At 33.2% G+C, this 17,507-nt stretch overlaps 1 long non-coding RNA gene across 1 annotated transcript; it reads left to right on the top strand.

Annotated features, from left to right (window-relative positions):
• The first annotated feature begins 11,672 nt into the window (after nucleotides 1–11,672).
• Nucleotides 11,673–13,501, top strand: LOC114275579 (uncharacterized). The gene is made up of 3 exons (XR_014360573.1): nucleotides 11,673–11,743; nucleotides 11,950–12,115; nucleotides 13,409–13,501. It is a non-coding gene; the product is annotated as an uncharacterized LOC114275579 (long non-coding RNA).
• The last annotated feature ends 4,006 nt before the right edge of the window (nucleotides 13,502–17,507 follow it).

Here is a 17,507-nt window from a genome sequence, read left to right as displayed (position 1 = left end):
GCTGTATGGTGAAAAACCAGAAAATGTGACCCAAGAGAGAGAAAAACCAGCTTTTTAGCAAGGTTCAAAAGGGTCAAGAAGAATTATTGGTTGGCCTACCCATATTAGTGGCCTCCCAGATGAGCATAACACAATGGTGGTATGAAAAACCAGAAATTGTGGCTCAAAAGTGAGAAAAACCAGCTTTCTGTCAAAAAAATTGGCTAGAGGAGAGAGAAAAAGAGAAAGCTGGTTTCCAAGGAGAAAAGGTGGCCTCCCACCATACTACCACCTCCCTAGCAATGAAAATAGGGTCCCTACCAAAAATGGACCAAGATGGATGCAAAACCAAGGTTCGGGGGCCAAAACGCGCAATTCGGGGCCCCGAAAATAGGCTGTTAGGCACCAGAAGTGGCGTATGACCACGAAGGTGGTCTCCCAGTCCACAGTGTCCCTCTAGGGAGAGGAAACAAGGTGTGTACCAAAAATCAGAGCAAACGGACGTAGTTAAGCGGTCCCGAACCGAGGCACACGGCCGACGGCTCCGAAAATCGAAAAATGGTCTCCAAACAGGAAAAATGGCCTACGACCACAAAACGTAGCCTACGGCCACTGAGAGATGTTCTACGAGACCTCTCCCTCCCTTTGGGAAGATAAAATAAAGAAAAAAGGACCTGATTCGTAGATCGAGACAAAGCACAAAAGAGTCCCGAAGTCCGAAGGCAAGGCTCTCAGCCGAGACTCCGCAACCTCAGAACGAGCACAATATGCATCATCACTGAGCACTCAATCGGTGACGTCTGAGTCTTAAGGTCGATCAAAAATGGGGTGTCTACACCTGCTCTGTTGTTGTTTCTTGGGATGTTGTAATGGTAAATCTCTTGTGTAGATCCTAGGAGCTGAGGCCTACTCTATTGTTGATGTGTGGTGCTTAGTGCAAGGGAGTTGAAATGCTAATGTTGCTGGTCTGTTGCTCTGATACTGCAACATTTGTTGTTTTGCATTATGAACTGATGGGGTTGGTCTGTGATTTACCAGCTACTGTACTCTGTGATGGTTGATGCTGCTATGGTTTGCTGGTGTTCTGCTACTATGGCTGTTGTTCCTGTTTCTACTGCTATGGATTGTTGTTTTGTTCTGTCTAGGCAATGATCATTCAACTTGGATGTTGCAGCTGTTTTTTTCTATTGATTGTCTTGTTCCTTTTCTGTTTGCTAGTTTTGGGTTGTATTTTTTGGTTTAGTTTTGGTTAACTTCTGCTTGGGTAAGGTTGGCTTTGGTGTTTGTGGTTGGTTCCTCACCAACTCTCGATGGTGTGCTAGCATATGATTGGACAGTCTTATCGATGCCAACCTAGTTGGGATTGATTTGGCTCGCTATGATGCTTTTTGCACTCATCTTTTTCTTTTCTTTATTGATGTAACGGTTTTCTATTTCATCAATAAAGTTCATTTTCTTTGCTGATAAAAGAAAAAAAAAAAAAAAAAAAAAACTAGGTTGGTACTAAACCACAAGTCCAATCATATATAAGCACAACACCAAGAATTGGTGAGGAACCAACCAAACAATGCCCAACACCCAAAAACAAAACAAACTACTTTAGTGACTATCGTTAGTAATAAATAAATAAATAAATACTTAAATGTGACATTTTATCTCATTAACTATTTTAGTTTGTTTTTTTATTTTTAGTCTTTATTGACTATTTTAACCAAAAAAACTATTCTCAATGTAAAGAGTAAAGATCATGTGTGTGTATTGTGATTTTTGACTTTGAATGTTAGTGAATATGATAAATATATATATATATATATATATTATATTCACTATATATATTTTAGATTATGTAATTATGTTTTATCATATTAGGATATTTTAATAACTTCTTATTACCCACTCTTACCTTGCCTATATATAGATCTATTCATTGTATTGTAAGATATATAATATTAAATATACACATAATATAATATTATCTCTCTCTCTCTCTCTCTCTCTTAGATATTATAACATGGTATCTGAATTATAGGTTAAGCTCTTGGTGTTCTTCGCCTTATCGGCAAGTGGAAACCTTGCTTTGGCTACTCGCCGGACCTTAGTCCTATCTGTTATCTCACCATAGCTGCCAGACCTTCTTCAACATCATCACCTTTACTCCGCTGCATCTCCCAACTCCAGCATCTCTACCATCTCTGCTGCCTATAAACCCATCATTCTAACAAACACATCAAACATTTTCATCACCGTCGTGCTACAACTATAGCTCTGGCCATCATTCTAACTACAGCTTTGACCATTGTTGTTGTCATTCACCATTGCCCACAAACCCATAAGCTCCAGCCATTACGCTAACTTCTTTTCGGCTTTTTCTCTCTGGCCATCAGTTGTCATTTGTGGCTCATCGCCGTCATCAAATTTTTTTTTTTCCCCCTTCAACTTTTGACAAAAGGCATGTCCTCCTAGCGCACATGATTCCTTTCCCGCACCTAAGCCACTCGCTTGACGCACTCTTTAAGCCTCTTATTTGATGTATCACTTAAGTTACCCCTTGGCGTACCACTTAAGTCGCCACCTTGGCACACTCCCTAAGCGCCTCCTTGGCATATCATCCAAGCCACCCCATGGCGCACATGGTTCATTTGGATTGAAAGTTCTTCTCCTGACTTCTTCTTCAATGGTTCGGCACGACCTCACCAAAAACCATCTCCCGACATTAGTTTCTACCAATTCCTTCGACGATCCGGCACGTCCTCACCAAAAATTGTCTTCTGGCATTAGCTTTGGCCAATTTCTACAACGGTTCGATGCGATCATAAATTGTCTCCCGATATTAGCCCCGACTACTTCTACGATGGTCCAACATGACCATAAACTATCTTCCAGCATTATTATTTTTATTTTATTTTATTTTTTCTACTTTCTCTTTCCAAACTCTAATTGGTCTCTTTACAACCACTTTGAGTTTGAAGGGGACTGTTACTAAATATGGTATATATATATATATTATATTCACTATATATTAGATTTTGTAATTAGTTTTACCATATTATGACATTTTCATAGTTTTCTTATTGCCCACTTTTACCTTGTTTATATATAAGTCTCTTTATTGTATTGTAAGATATATAATATTAAATATACATATATAATATTCTCTTTCTTAGATATTGAAAAATTGCATATGGCGGCCAAAGCTTTTCTTTTCTATATCTAATCATCGAATCATTCTACTTTCGCATACTATGTTCTCTCAATTTACACATTTAAGTCTCATTCAATAGCGTTTATAGTTTATTGTTTACAGAAATATTAAACATGTTTATATTTATTTTAGTTAAAAAAAATGATGTGTTTCAATATCAATAAAAAGGATTACCAATGAGAGATGGTAGCTAAAAATGATTATGAACAATTGTAGATGTTGGATGGATGTGGTTGATAGCCTCATGGAGATAGTGATCGGAGGTTGTTGTCGATTGGTTGGGTTAGAGTGATTACCGGTAGTAGGAGGTGGTGGCTGAGGGAGTGATTTCATTTTTTTTTTAAACAAATGAAATCAACTTCTTTATGGTAACAAAATTTTAATAAATTTTGTAAGCTATATACAAGATTTTGAAAAAGAAATAAATACTAAAGAAGTTTTTATTTACAACTTTCAAATCGTTAAATCAAAATAAAATAAAAATTATAAAGGGTTAATTATTAACAAGAAATAAGAAAAGATATTCTATTCACAATACATTTTTTACACTCAGTCGTGTTCCTATTTATATTTGATACAAGAGAGTTAGTTAGGAGTTTGTTTTAACAAACTCTAACTGAATCCTAACCACCACTACTACAACTCTGATATTTATATCTCTTTGCAGTTATATTTGATACACTAAGCTGGTGTGGCTTCAACTGCTGTGACTTCAACTGCAAAGGCTTATGTTGTACTGGCTGCTAATGCAATGGCTGCATAGTCTTATCAATTATACTTTTTACTCCTATAATTTAATCCAAATTTTAGTCTTTATAGTTTCAATTTGAACAATTTAGTCCCTACACTTTTAGTATTATTTCAATTTGGCCCGTTCGTGTAAATTAGAAGTTAAAATTAATAATTTTAAGACAATTGTCAATGTTTTAAGATTTCAATTTGGTTCTTCCATCTAAATTGGAGATTAAAATTAACAATTTTAGAACACTTGCTAATTTTCTAAAGTGTACCCCCTCCCCCCCAAGGTTTCATGTTCAAAACTTTCTTGATGCAAACAATTTCTTGGGATCAGTCCATAAAGGACTTTACCCTGATATCGAGTTATCAAAAAAAAAAAAAATACTAAATTACAAGGATGAAAAGTGTAACTAAACCTTATAATATACTAAATTTTTGTATTTTTTTTAGTTAATATTTTTTTATTTAAAAAAATAAAACTAATTTTGTTTTTAGCTACATCTAAAACATTAAAATTTTAAATTAAATTATTCAAAAATTTACTAAATACACGAGAGTATAAAAAAAATTTAAAATTCAAAAAATTATATTTAAAAACTTAAAACAAAACAGTGTTATAAAGACCCCTAACCTATTAATCCTATTGAGGGAAAGTTATTCCTCTTGGATATATAATAAATTTAGCACTCCAAATTGTTGATTAATAGCCAGAGATTCAATAGTTGATCGTCTAATAGATCTTTTGTTCCTTCAAATCATAAGAAACTTCCTCTTTGGCTTTTAAACTAGTTTCTTTTACTTTGTTTTTCTTTTTTCATTCTCTTTTCCTATACAAATACAAAATTCAGATATAGTGCTAATTCCTAAGAAATTTGACAAATTATATATGCAGTCCTTATGAGTTAGATAATGAATGGCTCTCTATGAGTTTGATAGTGAAGCTCAAAAACTTCTTCTCTTTTCCGGCATTCAGAGACGAAGTATGCAAGAAAGGTTTGGGTGAGATATTATTCAGAAGAGGGGGAGGTAGAAGTGTAGTCCTAACCTTCAACTCATCACAAGCTATGAAGGAAGGGTATGACCAACTGAAGGGGTGGATCTACGATTGGTGTGTTTCAGTAACAGAATGGAGAAAAGAAGTAAATCTTGATCAGGGAAGATGTGTTTGGTTGTGCTGTTATGGAGTTCCATTTAACTTATGGAATGCTAACACATTCAAAAGCATTGGTAGCTTATGGGGTGAGATAATCCAGGTTGTTGAAGTTAACAATTCAGATTCTCTTGAGTATGGCAAGGTCAGATTGTTAACAAATAGCATGAAGCCTATAAATACGGTGATAACTTTGGAGTACAAAGGAAACATATATCCTGTTAGGATATGTGAAACCTTTGATTTTCATGAAGATGTAGCACTCAAATTTAGTGCGGGGAATGATCAAATCTGTGTCAATGGGGAAAAAAGAGTTTGGAGACAAAAAACAGTGTTTTCCTCAAATTCAAACAAATCAAACGAGTCATCATCAACTATCAATCAACGTGTGAAGAGAAATGGTTTTTATGGAGGAGCTGTGCTAAATTTGGTGCAAATGAAACCTTTTAATTTAAGGAGTATGCTTCGCCTACAACATAACTATGGGCGTGTTCATTCATTATTTTGGAGGCCCAAATCCACTGCTGTAGATCTCGGAGTTTCGATTGGAAAAAATAAGTTTGTGCAAGTACCCTATGAGCCAAGTTCACTTTTCTCTATTGGGCCAAAAGGAATAGTGGAAGGGGTTGATGTTGTTGAAAAGTCTTCTATTCCGATAGTGAGTAGCAATTTGGTCAAGATTGAGTAATCTTCTAGGAGGCATGAGGGTAGAGGTGTTCATAAGACCTCATCCTAACAATGCGAGTCAAAGGAATAAAGAAAGGAAAAAGAAGTTTCTGAAAGCATCATTGGTGCTTCCAAAATTCAAGAGATGGGATATTAGTTTGAGGTGATTGTTTGTTATGAGGGTCTAAATTGGAAGGGTGTTTTTGTTTGGTATGAGGTGTAGCTAGACTGTTAAGTTCAGTGTTTTGGGTGTTGGGGTGGTTAGTATTTCTTTTGCTTTTTGTTTGTTCGGTTGGTTTCTCTCCAGCCATGATGTAGTGCTAATAGTTGTTTGGCTTGCTTTCCGGTTTCAACCTAGTTGAAATCGTCTAGTTTGCTTTGATCATTTGGCACTCGCCTCCCTTTATTGATGTTCATCTTTGTATTTTGTACATTTGATTTTCATCAATAAATTTTCTTTTACTGATCAAAAATATATATATATATATATATGCAGTCCTTATAATTTGTCAATTTTGTTCTATAGTTTCAATTTTATCATTTAATTTTCAACATCATAATAATTTTATTCAATTGATAACATCTGTTAAGAAGTTAGATAAAAATTAAAGGTAAAATGATCCATTCAAAAGGAAATATACCATTTTAAATGAGACGTCAACCTCCAATTGTTTGTCATAGAGTGAATGAACTATTTTATTCATTCATTTCAATTCAATTTTGAAGTATATTATCGATATAAAAAAATTGATAGGTAAATCAAATGCAATTATAACAATAAAAACCAAAGTAATACAAAAGGCAAACCATAAGAACTAGTAAAGGTAATTTGTTTAGAGAGAAAAAAGGAAACCTAAATTAATCAAAGAATCCCATATAAAAAAAAATAAAAAAAAATTCTATTTTAATAACTTTAATAATAGCATATTGCATTTTGAGTTTTCCAACATCAGAGGATTAATTGAAGGCCATTCTTCAGCAGGGTTTTTCCCATTAGGGAATATATTCAAGCAATTATTCAGGCCAAATCCAAAAAGCCCAAAAAGGCAACTGCTAAAAAAAAAAAAAAAAAAAAATTACACTTGGAAAAAAATATTAATTTTTTTTTTAAAACAATGTTATGTGTATAGAATTAAAACACAGAACGTGTATAAAAAATATAATGTGCAACTGAAATTTATTTTAAATAAGACCCACACAATACAAAAGATGAATTTCAATCACACAATACATTTTTTTTTTTTATGTACATTATGTATTCTAATTATCTATCCCTATTTTATTTTATTTTTTCTTATACATTGGCATTAGAAGTCTCTAGTGTGCGGGGAGATGGAGTCTTGGGGGTGGCAAGACTTGAACCATAAATCTCCTATCCAATCCTGACCAAATATTGACAAAAGGATATTTTTGGTATCGCAAATTTTGGTATTTCTTATACTATGCCAAATTTTTAATAGGGGAAATTATATTTGCAATCTTTATAGTTGGTCTTATGGCTGAGTAAGGAATCTGTAAAATTCATAATCTGATTTGGTTCAGTCTAATTTGGTAGATTTAGATTGATTTTTTGAATCCGTGATTCGGTTCCGAATTGAAAAATTAAAAATCCGTAGTCGACGGATCGGTTCCGGATTAAACCCTACGGTTTCAGATTAGAACCGATCCGGACCGTCTATAAATAACCTATATTTATATTATACACCCTCCCGGCATAATATTTTCTCTTATTTCATATAAAACCTAAACCTAAACCCAAACCCTAAACCCGTATAATATCTTCTTTTATTACTTTTGTTTGTTAGTTTTTAGTTTTAATTTGTAATGGTCTAAATATTTATAGTGAAACTAGTTTTCTTATAGTTATTTAAATTCTAGAACAGTATGTCACTATTATAGTAAGATATGTTACTATTGTGGAACTAATATGATACTATGTTTATATTTTTATGAAATTAAAATGTTGTATATTTTTTTTTATTTAATTATATGAATCTGTGGTCCTAAATTGATCCAATCCGTATTTATATAGATTAGTTCGGATTAGTTCCACAATTTAAACGGATTGAATTAATTTCAATTTTTCAATAACCGTAAATAATAAATTAGTCCTAATTTTATCCTAACCCAGACCATACTCCCTCCTAGTTGGTCTTTTGTGTCAATTTGATAAGTGTAGTTCTAATTACATCAACTTTATGAAGAGAAATGCTATATGCCACAATTTGTTATCATCATTTGTATCACTCTCGATATGGATACTAATGATTGGCTCCTTTTGGTGACATAAAAAGGTGAAAAAAAAGGTGATGCGGTCCGTTTTTACCCTTAAATTTTGTACATAGTGTCAATTTAGTTCAATTTATAATATTTTTTAAAAATTTAGTTCAATTTATAACATCTTTTAAAAATTTAACAGAAATTAAGGGGCAAAGTATTAAGTAATTGAGAGATTAGTGTCCAATTGTAAATAATTCATAACCTTTTGAAATGAACCATTTTAATCTTGATTTATATTTAATTTCTTAATAAATATTATCAATTAGACAAAATTAAAAGCAAATAATACAATTAGAACTACTGAAATGAAATTGACAGGGGAAACAAATTATAAGAATCACTGTATAATTTATCACTAGCTTGTGGCTCAGTGGCTTTTCCACCGCTGGGTCAGGCTCCACTACAAGAAAAGTGGGTTTATGAGACGGAACTATTTGCGACGGTAAATTTGCCGTCTCAAAAAGTCACTTTTTGCGACGGCAGAAAATGCCGTCTCAAAAAAGTAGAGTATTTGCGACGGCAGAAAATGCCATCTCAAAAAAGCAGAGTATTTGCGACGGCACAATTTGCCGTCTCAAAAAATGAGAGTATTTGCGACGGCAGAAAATACCGTCGCAAATACTGTCATTTTTGAGACCGCAAATTGTGCCGTCGCAAATACTCTGCTTTTTTGAGACGGTATTTTCTGCCGTCGCAAAAAGTGACTTTTGTGTTTTTTTTTTTTTAGTGAATATTTTTTAAATTTTAAATATTTTTTTAAGATGCACCTTACTTAGATGTATCTTAAAAAAAATTAATAAATACAAAAAAAAAATGTATTGAATTATTGTATTTTTGGTATTTAGTGAATTTTTAAAAGATTTTTTTACAATTTTTTTAATTTTTAGGTGTATTTATGTTAGGTGTGTCTAAAAATTACAAAAAATACTTTAAATATTAAAAAAATTCAGTAAAAACAATATAGCACGGAAACAAGAAAGTATAATTTTCTCAAAAGAGTTTTTGGAAAACTCTAACTTAGCATAGTGATTGTGGTTTTGAGACAGCTTCATATATATACAGTCACAAAATGGTTTGAATAAATTCAACGGTATTTTTCTATCGCAAAAAAAATTTAAAAAAACAATGTCGACTTACTCTTTTGATATAACATTTCTCTTTTCATTCATTTTTTCATCTTCCTGTCTCTCTGTCTCTATTTATCTCTCTCTCTCTTCTCTTTATCTCTTTCACTCATCACTCTTCTTTCTCTGTCCGTTTGTTTCTCTCTCTCATTTTCTCTCTGTGTCTCTCGCCTATCTCTCTTCTCTCTATCTCTCGCATCTGTTTTCTCTCTCTATCTCTCTCGCTCATCTCCCTTCTCTCTATCTCTCTCATTTCTTTTCTCTCTCTCTCTCTCTCTTATCTTTCTATCTCTCTCGCTCATCTCTCTTCTCTCTCTGTCTCTCTCTTTTTCTGTGTCTCTCTCTCGCTCATCTCTTTTCGCTCTATTTCTCTCTTTTTTTTGTCTATCTCTCGCTCATCTCTTGTTTCTCTCTTTTTTTCTATCTCTCCCTCTCTCCATCTCTCTCTCTATCTCTTTTTCTATCTATCTCTCTCTTTCACTGTCTCTCTCTCACTCATCACTCTTCTCTTTCTCTCTCTCTCTGTCTACTTGTCTATTTGTCTATCTCTCCCTCACTATGTTCGCCTTACTCACTTTCTTACTCTCATCTTCTCTATTTATCGAGCTCCTTCTCGATTTATCGATCCACTACAAACGATGTCGTCTTACTCTTTTGAACATTTCTCTTTTCACCCATTTTTTCATCTTCCTATCTCTCTGTCTCTCTTCTCTTTCTCTCTCTTACTCATCACTCTTCTCTGTTTGTCTCTCTCTCCCTTTCTCTATGTGTCTCTGTCTCTCTTCTCTCTCTCTCTCTCTCATCACTCTTCTCTTTCTGTCCATCTCTCTCTTTCTCTCTGTCTCTGTCTCTCTTCTCTTTCTCACTCTGACTCATCACTCTTCTCTATCTGTCTGTCTATCTCTCTCTTTTTCTCTATGTCTCTCGTCTATCTCTCTTCTCTCTATCTCTTTCATATATCTTCTCTATCTGTCTCTCTTCTCTCTCTCTTATTTTTTTCTCTCTCGCTCTCTCGCTCATCTCTTTCTGTCTCTCTCTCTCTCTGTCTCTCTCTCTTTGTCTATATCTTTTCACCAATTTTTTTATCTTCTTCTCTCTCTTTTCTTTCTCTCTCTTATTCATCACTCTTCTCTCTCTGTCTGTCTATTTGACTCTCTCTCTCTCTGTGTCTCTCATTCATCTATCTCTTCTCTCATCTATCTTCTCTCTTTGTCTCTTTCGCTCATCTCTCTTCTCTCTATCTCTCTCACCCATTACTACTGTCATCGCCACCACTTCACTACCACTACTACCACTATTGTGTAAATATCGATCCACTGTTTCTCCCTTTCTCTCTATGTGTCTGTCTGTCTGTTTGTCTCTCTCCTCCATTGTGTTCACCTTGCATGCTCTCTCCCTCATCTCTTCTTTATTTACTGAGTTATCCACTACAAGAAAATGCACTTTTAGCGACCACTTTGTCTCTCTCTCGCTCATCACTTTGTCTCTGTCTGTCTGTCTCTCTTTCTCTCTCTCTCTCTCTTCTCTATCTGTCTCTCACTTATCTCTCTTTCACCACCTATCTTCTCTACCACATTCACCACTACTACAAATGTCATTCCATTACTACCACTGTTGTCACTCCACCTCTATAACTATCATTACTACCATCATCGCTACCACTCTACTACCACCACTACTACTACCATTACCTTTCCTCTACCACTGTTATTCTATCTCCTCTACTACTACCACAACTTTACTACTTATCTTCTTCACCATCACTACCACCACCATTATCACCTCTTATCGACCACTTTCACCACTACTGCCACTTCCTATCTTCTACCACAAAAAATTAGTTCTTGATTTTTAGTAACCAAAAAAAAAAAAAAAAATGGGTCACAAAAAAATATTTTTCATTGACTACAAAAAATTAACTTTATTTTAATAGAAAATATTATTCCTACTTTTACCAAATAAAAAAATAATAATAATTTTTTATTCATTAAAATAAATATAAAACAAATAAATTTTTAACTTTACCAAATGAAAAAAAAAAAATCATCAACTATAAAAATTATTTTAATAAAAAATTCATTAACTATAACATTTGTGGGTGTGTAAGGTTTTGTTTGAGAACACACACACAACACAAACACAACAGAGCCGTCTCCTCTCCTCCTGCTCGCTCTCTCTCTCTCTCTCTCCATCTAGGGTTTCGCCTTCCTCTCTCTCTCTCTTTCACACAACGACGGCGCCGATCATCCGTCACCGCCGATCCTCCCTCACCGTCGCTCGTACCTCACTATCGATCCTCCTCTCTTACCGCCGCTGCTGCCTCCCTCTCTCTCTCTCTCACAAACGACGTTGACGGTTGCTCGCCCCGATAGACTCACACTGTCTCACAGGTAAGCCTTTCTCTCTCTCTCTCTCTCTCTCTCCCTGATCTCTCATCTCTGCACTGCACCGATCGAATCTGTGTGTGTAATGTCTCCCTCAATTATTCAAGTTTGTTTTGTTAGGGAATTTATCTAATTTTTGTTCCCTTCTTAGGAGATGTATACTCAGGCTGGGCCTCAGTTTCGTGATGAACTTCAGCGTCATCATCTTCCCACATCACTGGTGAGTATAATCTGTATGCAAAGCTATTTGAATCTGCTCTCTCCTTCCCCCAATACTTTCGAGGTCAAGAACTCCTGAGATTGAGGTTTTATGTTTATATATGTTTCAATTTTAGATGATGATGTTTTAGTGTAGGATAAAATTTGAGCCTTATTTAGTTGATATTATCACTCAACTGTATTGATTAATATGGTATTAAACTGCAGTTAAGAGATATTAATGCCAGGCTAGAGAGAATTGAGCCAAAAGTTCACTCATCAGATGGACTTACAAATAATTATTTTGCTGTTGAGATGAAGCCTGCTAACCTTAATCCCAAAAGGAGCAGTCCAAAAGCCAAGAATTCCACTCGGGAGGTGTCTCTGTTTGGAGGTTTATGTGCTTCAATCTAAAACTTCACAGATATTTTGGTGGTTGTTGACATATTTATGAAGTCATATGAAAAGTTCTTTCTCCACATCTTATATTTTGTTATTGCCCATTCCTACTTGGTATGATGCATCGCATTACTGTATGCATTGATCACTTAAATATCTAAGACTATTAACTTACTGTATTTTTGTCAATTGGTTTGAGTTTGCTAGGTTATGCAAAAAACTAAATTTCCTATATTCTTTGTGGTTGATATCCTTAAGGTTGGAGCAAGGTTGGTGGATGGTGTGGAGGATTATTGTACTGTAATTTTTAGTTTATTTGGAAAGAATGGAATAGAGGGACATTTAAGAGGGTTAAACTGTTCCTTCAAGTGTTGGATGCTTGTAGCATTGGCTTTTATTTTTCTTCTATTGTCAAATTTGTTAGTGGTGTTATTCATGAAAAGGATACTTTTGTTTTAGTTACTTTTGATATTTCATAATTTTTAGGGTAGTCTGAAAATTTGGCTGGCTTGGTCAGTGTGCACGGTTTTAATGTCGAATTTGCCCCAATATATATATATATATATATATATATATATTAATTCTGGTTAAGTCTTTACTCTTTAAATAGTGAGGTTTTTATTATTTATTTCCTTTTCCCTGTAGTCCACTTTTGGCTTTCTAGGTGATTGAATCACTAAGTTTTGTTACCTATAAATATGTGCATATACATCATTTACTGGTTGTGCCATGAGATTTATTGAAGGTAAGGAAGTTTTAAGTTTAGGTTCTTAGATGAGCTTATTTTTCCCATGTTATAATCAGTCTTTGCCTTCTTATTATATGAAGATCCACCAATGTGCTCTATCTCTCTACACCAACAGACTAATAGGCAATGTGCAAGGTATTAAATCTTTCTTTATACGAGGATCGTCAATGATGCTCTGTGGTATGGATCGGGTCTAGGTGTATGTGTAGCCTTCCTACGGATTTTGCTGGAGTGCAAAGCCCTAATGTTGGTTGGGGATATTGTAGAAAATTTAGTAGAGCGCCCAAGACCCTAGGCAAACCTAGGTGATTGTATTATTATTTTTCCTTTCATGTGCAAAATTTATATAATCGTTTCTCATGCATGAATTTACAACATATAGCATATATTTGATGAGATCACATTGTTAGTTTAGTGCCTTGGAGCTGAATGATACATGAAACTAAGTATACCTTAATCTATAATTGAATGATAATAATTGATGATGATGCGATAGTGAAATATTTGTGTTAACTTTGGTTTGTTCTTTGTGATGTTCAGGAGATAGTGATGTCACAGAAAAACCAGTAGACCCGATTAAAGTTTGCTCTGAGAGATATGCAGTTGTTCCTGATGACAACGTAAGTGTTCTTTCCACAGTTTTCATTGTCTTCATTGCTGGTGTTTAAATAGTTGGTTTCTCCAAAAGATTATAATTTGCAACTGTTATCTATTTATTTGTAGGTCAAAAGGATAAATTTTGCCGAGGGGAAGATCTGATTCTAGAAGTAAGGAATTTGTAGCTTGATTTTTGAAATAGGCTCAAAATTGAGATCTTGTTGGAAATTTTTTATTTTTTTATTTTTTGTAAGAGCATTTAAATATCCAATGTGCTGATTGGTGAATTTTAGATTTTATTTTATTAGTTTATTTTTTTTAGGATTTGGGTGAATTTTATAATTTAAATATGCTTTTATGAACATGTACAGTTTAATTATTCTTTGTAAAATATTGAATTTGATGGTTTGATCAATTTTTATTTTTATTTTCTGTTATGATGTTTTTGTAAATGGAATGTAAATAATCAGCTCTTAGAGAGTGAGAGACGGCACCACTGTCGGAAAAAATAGAAATTTTTAATATTTTTATTAATTTTGTTATAGGTTTTACTTTTTGCGACGACATTATACTGTCGCAAAAAATAGAAATTTTATTATTTAAAATAAAAATTTTATTATTTTTTAATATTTTTTGCGACGGCATTACACTGTCGCAAAAAATAGAAACTTTCATATTTTTTATACTTTTTGCGACGGCACCACACCGTCGCAAAAACAGTGTTTTTTTTTAAAAAAAAGACTATTAGCGACGGTATTTTTTGCCGTCTCAAATAACATTTTTAGCAACGGTAAAATAGGGCCGTCGCAAAAAAAGTCAAGAAATTTCAAACGTTATTAGCGACTGCACGGTGCCGTCGCAAAAAGGTAAAAAATGCCGTCGCAAAACATTAGCGACGGCACTTACCGTCGCAAAAACTCTTTTGCAACCCCTGCAGTTGCGACCCCCCTCTTGCCGTCGCAAAAAGTCATTTTGCTGTCGCAAAAAGTATTAGCAGCGGCATTAGGAGTATTAGCGACGGTATTTTACCGTCGCAAAAAGTCAATTTTTTTGTAGTGCTCTAAGATTCGATTGGGTTTACTCCCTAGTTCGAGTCCCACCAGTTGCAACACCTCATGGCCAGCGACAAGCTTCTATCGCGAGCACGAATTAATCAAGATGCGTGTTAAGCTGATCTGGACACCCATGAGAAACCAAAAAGAAGCAATGCATAATCTTATGAGAACTTATAGAAGTTATTGAAACTGTTGAAGTTGTAGTCATCATTTCACACACAATTGTATTTATTACTTAATTTGGATAGCCTTATCCAAATTGAAATTTTAATTCAACAACTTCAACATTAGGGGACCCTCAATTTCAACTAAAACAGAAATAAGGTTTGGGTGCCCTAGCAAATCTGGATTAGCAACTAAAACATGGTATTTCCTAAAAACACCATATCTATTATTTGCTTACCTTATATATAAAAAAAAATTAAAAAAAAAATTAAAAAACCGAGAAAAAATCAAGCATTAGAGGTACGTGTTACACAGCAAAGCATGTTACGTTAATTATCATGCTTTTTTATAATACATGTCCCCTAATGACTTCAACGGCAAAACTAAACCTGTCTCTTAGCCAACATAATTAATCTAAATCCTAATATAGATAGTAAGTCATTATACAACATTCTCTTCCTGTACCGGTCTTAATACTAAATATGATTTGGCAAACTTATACGCTACTTATATAGTCAATCCGGACCTCTCTTGATGATCCTAAAAGCATTTGAATATCTAAAATTAAAATTTAAAAAGAATTTGTTCACTTTTGATTGGCCGATAACATGGAATAAACATCTAATATTCCAATTTCTCCCTTTTGATACTGTGCTATTCAAAAATGAGAAATTTCACTGCTCTACTCAGTACAGTGACTTTGACAAAGTTATACAATCAATTGTAGATCCAAAATTTGAGCAGTTTCAACATATGTAACTGTGATCAATGTTCATTTTCCACTTCTAATTTATTGAAATTCACACTCTGAAATAATAATAATAATAATAATAATAATAATAATAATAATAATAATAATAATAATAATAAATGTCAAGTTAATGAGAAAAGGGTAATTACTCTAGTTAAAAATTAAGCTACATATGAACCGATAAGACTATTTGTAATAGAAAAATAAAAAATAAAAGAAAAATAATGTATATACCAAAGTAAAACTATACATAAACGGATTTTTACTCATTTTTTATTATTATTATTAGACACGAATATAATGTTCGTATCCAAAAAAAAAAAAATACAAGTATAATGTGACTCACATTAATGAATATATTCGACCACTATTTTTGTATCTACTAATAAAAAAAACTAGTAATTTTTTTATTATTATATTGGGTTCATTTCACTTTTATCCCTTAAACCAGTGTGTTTAGTTTGAGTTTTTTGGATTAAATTTTTTAAAAATCGAGTTTTTTAGTTTTCGTGTTTTTTTGTTTTTACTAAATATTTTTAAAATTTTAATTTTTTTTTTACTTTTTTAGATGCACCTTACTTAGATGTATCTAAAAAGTAAAAAAATTGTGAAAAAATATTTTAAAAAATTAATAAATACATAAAAATATAAAAAAATGTACTGAATTCTTTTCTTTCTTTTTTTTTGTATTTTTGATATTTAATGAATTTTTAAAAGGTTTTTTTCACAAATTTTTTACTTTTTAGGTATATTTATGTTAGGTATGTCTAAAAATTCAAAAAAAAATTTAAAATATTAAAAAAATTCAGTAAAAACAAAAAAACATGGAAAACAAAAAAGTAGAATTTTCTGAAAAGTATTTTTAAAAAGCTCTAACCAATTTTTTTTTTTTTTTTTTCAACCATAAATTACCGTTCATTTATTTAGTTCCTAATTAATGCTTTTTATTTCAGTTCATATGATCTAAATAGAGACAGTCTAACCTAATGGACAATTTTTTTTTATTTTTTATTTTTTTAATTTGGACAATCTAAAACATACAATAAACAACCACTAATCTCCTTCTCCTCTCCCTCTTACAAAAAAAAGAAATCTCCTTCTCCACTCCTCATTTTCAAAATACTCAATAAAAAAATGAATTTTTGTTATATGGTTTAAAATTTTTAAATTTTAAAATGATATTTTTGTCTATCAAATTAGACTTTAAAAATTATTCGTTTGAATAATCATCTTCTAATTATATCACATTAGCTGAAATTAAAAACATTAAAGACTATTTGGATATTTAATCCGCTAAATCCTAATTCTCATATTTAAGGTATTTTATGAATAATTTTATCTTTACAAATATTTTTTGAACCCTGAGTAACTTGACGATGTGAAAATTCACATTAAAAAAATTTGACAATGTGAATGTTCACATCATGGAACATTCGCACTGTCATTGTGAATATTAATGCGCGTTTCATTTTATTATTATTAGGGGTATTTTGATAACTATGCTATCCATAAGACTTATTGGAACATAAGAAAATAATTTGGATTAAGTGGAACATAAGTAGGTGAAGTGAACCTATCATTGATAAGATCAAACTCAGGCTTGCTGGGTGGAAAAGGAGGCTCCTCTCCTTTGTTGGCAGACTGGCTTTAATCAAATTTGTGCTGTCTAGTTTGCCTGTGTATTATCTATCACTCCTCAGGATGCCAAAAGGAGTTGCTAAGGAAATTGATAGATTAGAAGCATCCTTCTTGAGAGGGTAATTTGTATAGCCAAATTGGGCCGAGCTATGAAGCATTGTTTCTGAATATTGGGTCGCGTTATGAGCCAAGTTAGATAGCTCGGTGTGGGAACAATGGTTGACAGGCCGGCCGGTGAGCTCTAGTTACGGTCGTTTGACGAGCCGAAGTGTTATGTCGGCCACATATAAGAAGTCGAGCTAGAGATATCCCGGCGAGAGGATTCAAAGTAATTGATGATTATGCAGACCGGTCGGAGCTAATTGCTGGACCTTAAACTACATAACTTGGAGTCCACGACAGAACCGTGGCATTTTATTTCTAGAAGGCCGAG

This window comes from Camellia sinensis, chromosome 2 (genome assembly GCF_055761805.1).
Source record: "Camellia sinensis isolate YWXY chromosome 2, ASM5576180v1, whole genome shotgun sequence".
In the NCBI taxonomy this organism is placed as follows: domain Eukaryota; kingdom Viridiplantae; phylum Streptophyta; class Magnoliopsida; order Ericales; family Theaceae; genus Camellia; species Camellia sinensis.
The sequence above is the reverse complement of the archived record's forward strand: the minus strand, read 5'-3'. Positions and strand labels throughout refer to the sequence as shown.